This window comes from Hylobates moloch, unplaced genomic scaffold (assembly GCF_009828535.3).
Source record: "Hylobates moloch isolate HMO894 unplaced genomic scaffold, HMol_V3 SCAFFOLD_17, whole genome shotgun sequence".
Taxonomy (NCBI): domain Eukaryota; kingdom Metazoa; phylum Chordata; class Mammalia; order Primates; family Hylobatidae; genus Hylobates; species Hylobates moloch.
This window is the reverse complement of record NW_026652292.1, coordinates 32,409,372-32,417,473: the sequence shown is the minus strand read 5'-3', so window position 1 is coordinate 32,417,473 and position 8,102 is coordinate 32,409,372.

Below are 8,102 nucleotides of genomic sequence, written 5' to 3'. Positions count from 1 at the left end.
AAGATATATATATCTATATATAACATATATAGATATATATATCTTTTTATATAAAATATATATAATATATAAAGAAATAAAGATAAATATATACAAAATAGGGACATAGATTTGAAAAATATGAAAGAGAAGTTAAGCTTTGTAGAACACACAACAGAAAGACAACATATATTTGATTGGAATTCCAGTATATCCACACCAAATGCTGGATAGTGGCTACCTAAGTTGAATATAGCAAAAATGTTAATATCAGACAAGGATGAGAAGTCAGTATATGAGTGTTTGACATATTATATTCTGTACTTTCATAGGTTCTATATTTTACAGTATGCTTAAAATATTTCATAGTAGAAAAATCCCTGAGTTTCCAGTTCTACCACCATATCTCCTTGTATTTTGCCTTTGGGGACATGTGCACATATATATAGATACTTGCATAGTTGAAGCCGTACTATACGTATGACTATTTTGTGTTTTCCTGTTTCCTTCATAAGTCATTTTTATTAACTTATTATTACAAAGTACTATCATGTACTATTAAGAAAAGGAAAAATGGCCAGGCACAGTGGCTCATGTCTGTAATCCCAGGACTTTAGGAGGTTAGGTGGATCACCTGAGATCAGGAGTTCAAGACCAGCCTGGCCAACATGGTGAAACCTCATCTCTACTAAAAATACAAAAATTAGCCTGGATAGTGTGTGCTTGTAATCCCAGTTACTCGGGAGGCTTAGGTGGGAGAATTGGTAGAACCTGGGAGGCGGAGGTTGCAGTGAGCAGAGATCCTGTCACTGCACTTCACACTCCAGCCTGGGTGACAGAGTGAGACTTCATCTCCAAAAAAAAAAAAAAAAAAAGGAAAAGTTACTCTCACATAATCTTGTATATTATTTTGGTGTCTTTCTTGACATTCTTTTCCCATTAATATTTTTTCAATTATTTTTGACTCAGAACTACATTCTAAGAATATTTTTATTGTATAGTTGTTTCTGCAATATCTTGTATAAAAATGTCTCTTGTTCTTATCTATAATCTTAAAGTAACAAGATAGTTTGTAATTTCTCTCTGTAAGTTTGGATGTTTTTATGTCAACCAATATGTTCATTCTTGACGATGAATGTTTTTAGATTTGAAATTTTTTCCTACAAAATGGAAGTTTAATACAAGCTTTAACTATTTTACCAAATTTTTGTATTTGATAGATCCCATTGAAGAGGAAGATGCAAATCTGCTATTTGGTTCAGTACAAGAAGTACTGAAAGCATCAGTTATGGCCGATGCAGATATTCTTTCAGAGACATTTCAACTTCTGATAGACTCTGCCAAGGACTTCAGTAAAAGACTGTGGGGCTTAGTGCCATTCGGCTTGTATCTTCCAGCTCCTCCATTGTACTGTCCCCAGCCAGCTATTCTTAGTGAAGTAAGCTTATAGCATTAACTTTTAAATTAATTTAAAGTTGATTTTGTCAAGTTTTTAAAATAATTAACATGATAATAATCATCAGGTTAAAAATTCAAGCTCTAAAGACAAACTTTTAGATCCCAGCTTTGCTGTTCACTAATTGTATAATCTTAGGGAATGTACTAAACTGCTGTTTAAGTTTCCTTATCAGTAAAATGCAGATGATAATAGTACCTCTCATGGCATTTTTGTGAGGATTGAGATATCCTGTAAAATCTTCTAGCTCAGGACCTGGGACATATAGTAATTATTCAATAAATGTTAAAATTATTGTAACAATATAGCACAATTAATCTTAATATCCAGACTTTTAAAAATTAGGCATTTGTTTAGGGTAACAAATGAAATAATGAGTGTCAGAATTAGAAGCCATACATTATTTCAGTCTCTTATTTATCTCTTTGTCTTTGCCTTTTTTGAAAGACTTGGCTGGGTGTAGTAGCTCACACCTGTAATCCCAGAACTTGGGAGGCCAAAGTGGGAAGATTGCTTGAGTCAAGGAGTTTGAGACCAGCCTGGGCAACATGGCGAAACCCTGTCTCTATAAAATATACAAAAATTAGCTGGGCATCATGGCACGTGCCTGTAGTCTCAGCTACTCAGTAGGCTGAGGTTGCTGGATGGCTCGAGCCCAGGAGGCAGAGGTTGCAGTGAGCCGAGATCGCACCACTGCACTCCAGCCTGGGTGACAGAGCAAAACTCTGTCTCAAAAAAGAAAAGAAAGACTTATTTTTATTTGACTTTGGTTTAAAAGGTTTTTTTTTCCTGTAGTATTCAATGGATAGTTCTATATTATAAATACTATATTCCTCTCAGAAACGTTTTATCTGCTCTTATTAAAAAGTCATAACATTATAGTTAGCTGGTTTTAAGATTTAAAGTGTTATTATAAATTACTCACATTTAGATTTTTAATTATTTGATTAACACTTTGAAGTGTTTCTGGGTATTATTTTTTTACTACCTCCTGTTTCAATATTGGCGACTTCTACCTCTAGTTTTTTATTTCTCATTTGTTCTATTTGGTTATATTTTAATAGTCTAAAACATTTTACTTGTTGATTTTACAAATGGAAGGAATAAAAAGTCCATGGCATTTCTCAATAATTCATCTTTCCTCTTGCATCTGAGTCTTTAGTAATTGGTTTAGAAATTTGAAATGACATTTAAAGTTTTTTTGGATAGCCTATGCAGATAATAGTTCGAGTAGTTTGGTTACTGCCTTTAGTAGTGCTTCATTTTATTCTTTTTTATTAAAGCAATTCTCCTTGGTAAGATTTCTTCTAAATGTCACTGTATATCAGTTAGAACCCCTTGTGTTGCAAGTAATAGAGCACTTGGTCAAAATGGTTTAAACAATAAAGGTATTTATTGGCTCACGTGATGAAGAAGCCTAGTTGTAGGGCAGGTTTCTGATTTAGTTATGTTACCAAAGACGTGGGCTCTGTCTTTCGCTCTAGTTTGTTTTCCGAGGTGTGATCTTCACCTGAAGACTAGCTCCTCTTGTGGGAGCAGGATGGCCGCTAACAGCTTCTAAGGATGCCTTGTCTATGTCCATGGGCACAGTGATTGAGACAAAGAACAGTGGCAAAATTATTTCTGTCCCAGCATTCCAAGCAAGAGGATTGAGATTCACTCTTAGTGAGACTGGCTTGGGTCACATGCCTGTCCTTTAAACAGTCACTGTGGCTAGGCTTAACACAAGGTACTGCTTGGCCCGTGAATAGATCCTTCCTTAAGGTGGGATGAGCTTTCCCTCAATCATATGAGCCATGTAGGAGATGGGCAGATACTCAAAAACTGAGTACTGTTAAGAAGTGGGCAGGGAAGAAGGATGTTGGGGAAGCAGATGTTTACAATGCTCACATTATCTCATTATCTGGGAAAATAATCTTTAGCTACTGGTTTGAATAGCATTTATTCAACAAACATCTATTGGGTCCTACTATGTATCAGACTTGAGTGCGTACACCGTGGCCATACGAAGACAAATGACAAGGCCCTTCCTTCCTCTTGGGAGTTCTGAGTACAGTGGGATACAGGTATAAATTGATATGGAATAAATTCGTGAAAGCTACAGTAGAAGTGTGAACAAAGTGCTGTTGTAGCACAGAGGGATGGGCTTCACAGAGGAAGTGACATTGAAATATAAGCAGGATTCTTCCCAGCAGAGGAAGAGAAAAGGGATTCTGCTTAGATGGACCTCTCTGTAACATCCCACCAATGGAGTCTGGAGTAGCGGTCTTTAACTGTTCTAGGGTAAGACTGGGAACAAGGGTCAGCTTATCCCTTTACGTTGAGGGGAGATAAACGTTTCTCAATTCTAGAAATAGCCATAGTTGAAATCTCAGAGCCCATGCCTCAGAATTTCCTTTATAAATCTCCAGGAACATTCTAGTTTGAGAAGCAGTGAGCGTCATTAGCCTATCTTTTTTTTTTTGAGACAGGGTGTCCCTGTGTGGCCCAGGCTTGAGTGCAGTGATGCAATCGTGGCTCACTTCAGCTTCCAACTCCTGAGCTCAAGCAGTCCTCCTGCTTCAGCCTTCCAAAGTGCTGGGATTACAGGTGTGAGCCACTGTGCCCAGCCTCATTAGCCTATCTTTATTTTCATTTTAACATTCTAAATTTTCTCATTACTAGCCACTAAAATGGATTGTTTTATTTTCCTCAGGAAGATGGTGATGATCTTCTTGTAAAAGCTGAAAAAAATAATCGCCAGAAGGTATCTGGAATCCTTCAGCGTGTTCTCCTGCTTTTCCGGGCGGCTCAGTGTTCTTTTCCTGTAGCACAGTGGTATATCTTGCAGTTGAGGTGGGCAAGAAAAGTCATGCAGAAGGTATGGAAATATCTTAGTCATTTACGTGCTGTGTTACCTGAAATATACTAATATTTATATTATTGTTTTTATAATTGTTACATTTTACCAAGGAGTCCTGCCCTATAAATCCATAAATTTCAGGTTTATTCATAAACAAACAGACCAGATTCTTCCTGTTGAGAGGTAAGGACTCTGAACTGGGTCTCTAGGTTAGTTCCACCCTGTCTGGCAAAAGATAGTGTAATCTAGTCCGTTAATTCCAGGGAATTACAGTTATTTTTTTCCAACTCCTCTGTCATTGAAGATTGAAACTCAGTCCAGGGCTTTCTCCCAGTTCTTCTTGAGGTGTTATCTGTGTTCTGTGGGGGCTTCTGTGGGTTCAGAGAATGGAAAGTTATAGTTCATTCTCGTCTGTTTCCATCCAATAGCCTCCACTAGTCAGGGTCTCCCCCTTGCTATTTTCTGAGATGTGCAATTCAGTTTGATTCCCAAGTGTTCAGCCCCTTCTATATTGACTTCAGCTGAGCTGTTGCTTCATTCTTATCAGATATCTAGCCAGATAGGACACCTGGTAGGTCTCTTTATCTAGCTGAAAATCCTTTATATGCCTGCTGTCTCTCTTGGAAATGTGGAAATAAATTTCATCATCTCCAAATATTTTTAATTCAGCCTAATTAAAATTAAATTTAAAACAATATAATTATTTTTAGTAGGAACCTTTGGAGAGACTTTGAGAAGTTATCTAAAAGTATTTTTGAAAATTAGCCTTTTTTAGAGAAAAAGTTTGTGAAATTTGGATATAGTTTCTATAAAAATATAAATTAAAACTGTACTCATTTTATATTTTGGCATCACAATGGAAACTGAAAGTAGATAGTGGTTGGTTGCCAGGGGTTAGGGAGAGGAGGAAGTGGACAGTGACTACTTTTGTTTTTCTTTTTGGGGTGATGAAAATGACCTGGAATTAGACAGTGATGATGGTTGCCTAACTTTGTGAATATACTAAAAACCACTAATCGTACACTTTTAAAAGATGACTTTGATGGTGTGTGAGTTATAGCTCAATTAAAAAATGGTGCTGAAACAAAGATTCTGAACCATATTAGTTTTCTATTACTACCCTAACAAATTAACACAAATTTAGCAGCTTAAAATAGCACTCATTTAATATCCCACAGGTTCCGTGCATCAGAACCACCACAGGGTGGTTCAGCTAGGTCTCTGCTTAGAGTCTCACAAAGCCAATCAAGGTGGCAGCGGGGCTACATTCCTTTCTAGAGGCACTAGGGGAACATCTGTTTCCAGGCGCATTCAGATTGTTGGCAGAATTCAGTTGCATGTGGCTGTAGAACTGAGGTCCCCCATTTCCTTGCTGGCTCTCTCTCTCTCTCTACCTCTTAGTACCATCCTGGTAGTAAATGCCATTAATGTATTTGACAAGAAGTCTGTCATTAGCATGCTTCCCAGGAGATTTGATTAGATTGTGTCTTTCTGGAAGTGACTAGCAGAAGGAAAAAATCAGTTGCAAGCCTGCTGTTAATGCTTCCTTCCCAGGTTTATGTCTCTTAGAGCCCTTTCCTGAAGCGTGGAAATAAATTTTATCATCTCCAAATATATTTAAATCAGCCTCTTATCTGTAGAAGCTCCCCCTCTTTTTATTCTTGATTTGTTAAAAAAAACTAGGTAATGTTTCCTGCACCATATTGTAGATTTGTCTGATCGTTTCTTCATTTAGTGTCGTTTAGCTTGTTTCTCTTTCTTTTTTTTACCCCTGTAACCCGGTCATTAATCTGTGCTCATTGAGGTAGAGAGGTTTAAATAGATTGAAGTTCAAATTTTCTTTTTTTTTTTCCTTTTTTCTTTTTTGAGACAGCATCTCACTCCGTCGCCCAGGCTGTGTGCCGTGGCGTGGTCTCGGCTCACTGCAACCTCCGGCTCCCGGGTTTAAGTGATTCTCCTGCCTCAGCCTCCTGAGTACCTGGGACTACAGGCGCCTGCCACTTCGCCCAACTGATTTTTGTGTTTTTAGTAGAGATGGAGTAGTTTCACCATGTTGGCCGGGCTGGGCTCAAACTTGACCTCAAGTGATCTGCCCACCTCGGCCTCCCTAAAGTGCTGGGATTACAGGTGTGATCCACCTCACTTGGCCTCAAATTTTTTTAGAAATGAATCTTTCATAATAAGTATTGTGCACTTCTCTCTTGCACGTGGCACATGTGTTTGCTTATTTTAATTTTAGGGATGAGGAGATTGAGTTTGGATTGTGTCACACCCTCTATCAAGTATCCCCGTTAACCCCTCAGCTTTTTACTCTGTTCGCATTTACTAATGATCCTTGCCTAGAGTCATTATTAGGGATTGCCAAATGGTGTCTTTCTAATTCTGCCATTTATAGATTAGTTTTTTAAAAGTTATGTATGTAGGCATGATTTTTTTATATTTGTTTTAGTTACTGTACACAGTTTTATTTGGGATAAGATTAAGATTCTTAAATTTCTTTGTTTTCTTTGCTATGCCAGTGAGGAAAGCCAGGGACAAATAGCATTGAATTCTTCTTATACCGGCAAAATTGTGACAAGAGAGTGCAAATGATTTACTTAGAACCTTTTTTTTTTTTTTTTTTTTGAGATAACAAGCTAGTGACTTTCCTGAATTAAATTTTTAAGTTTCTGAAAATATAGCTGATTTAATGTGCTGTGTTTTCCATTCTGTGTGGCTTATCTTACCTGCCTGATTCTTTTATAGTTTCTTTTAAAAGTGATTTATACTGCTGATAATTAACATATTCGGTTATTCTTTACTTTTAGATTCGAATGAAAGGATCCCTTCCTTCACTGAGTCCTTTTCCTCAGTCATTACTTAATTACTGTAAAGGAGGTATCGCATTTTTTAGACCTGGAGCAGCTGGAGACCACAGGCTTGATGAAGTTTCCATTAGAGCAATAGGTTTGTCCAAAATGAACTGCTTGCTTAGAGTATGAATAATGATATATTTTTCATTTGATTTGGGAAAGTATTGACTCTTCAAAGTACAGTATGCTCTGATATTTTACTTTGTGTTTACAAGTAAATATTGTACTTTAACAGCTATGTATATACATATATGATATATATGATAGTAAGTCAGAAATTTATTATATAAACAAATTGTGATACCTATTACCTTATGTCATGCTTCATTATTTAACTGAATTTTTTTTTTTTTGAGACAGAGTCTGGCTCTGTTGCCCAGTCTGGAGTGCAGTGGCATGATCTCAACTCACTGCAACACACTTCCTGAGCTGAGCCTATCCTCCCACCTCAGCCTCCTGAGTAGCTGGGACGACAGGTGCACACCACCACACCCAGCTAATTTTTGTATTTTTTGTAGAGGCAGGGTTTTGCTGTGTTGCCCAGGCTGATCTTGAACTCCTCAGCTCAAGCAGTCTGCCTGCCTTGGCCTCCCAAAGTGTTGGGATTGCAGGCATGAGCCATTGCGCTTGACCTAAATTAATTTCTTAATTCATGGTCTATGTCCAGTTATTTGCATAACAAGTTTAAAAAGAAGTAAAACTTTAGATATCATTTCACTCTTTTCTCCTTAATCCTTCCTTAATCTTTATCAGTTCTATTTATATAAAGCCCTGATCTTATCTTTTTTTTTTTTTTTTTTTGAGACGGAGTCTTGCTCTGTCTCCCAGGCTGGAGTGCAGTGGTGCGATCTCGGCTCACTGTAAGCTCCGCCTCCCGGGTTCCCACTATTCTCCTGCCTCAGCCTCCCAAGTAGCTGGGACTACAGGCTCCCGCCACCGCGCCTGGCTAACTTTTTTTTGTATTTTTTAGTAG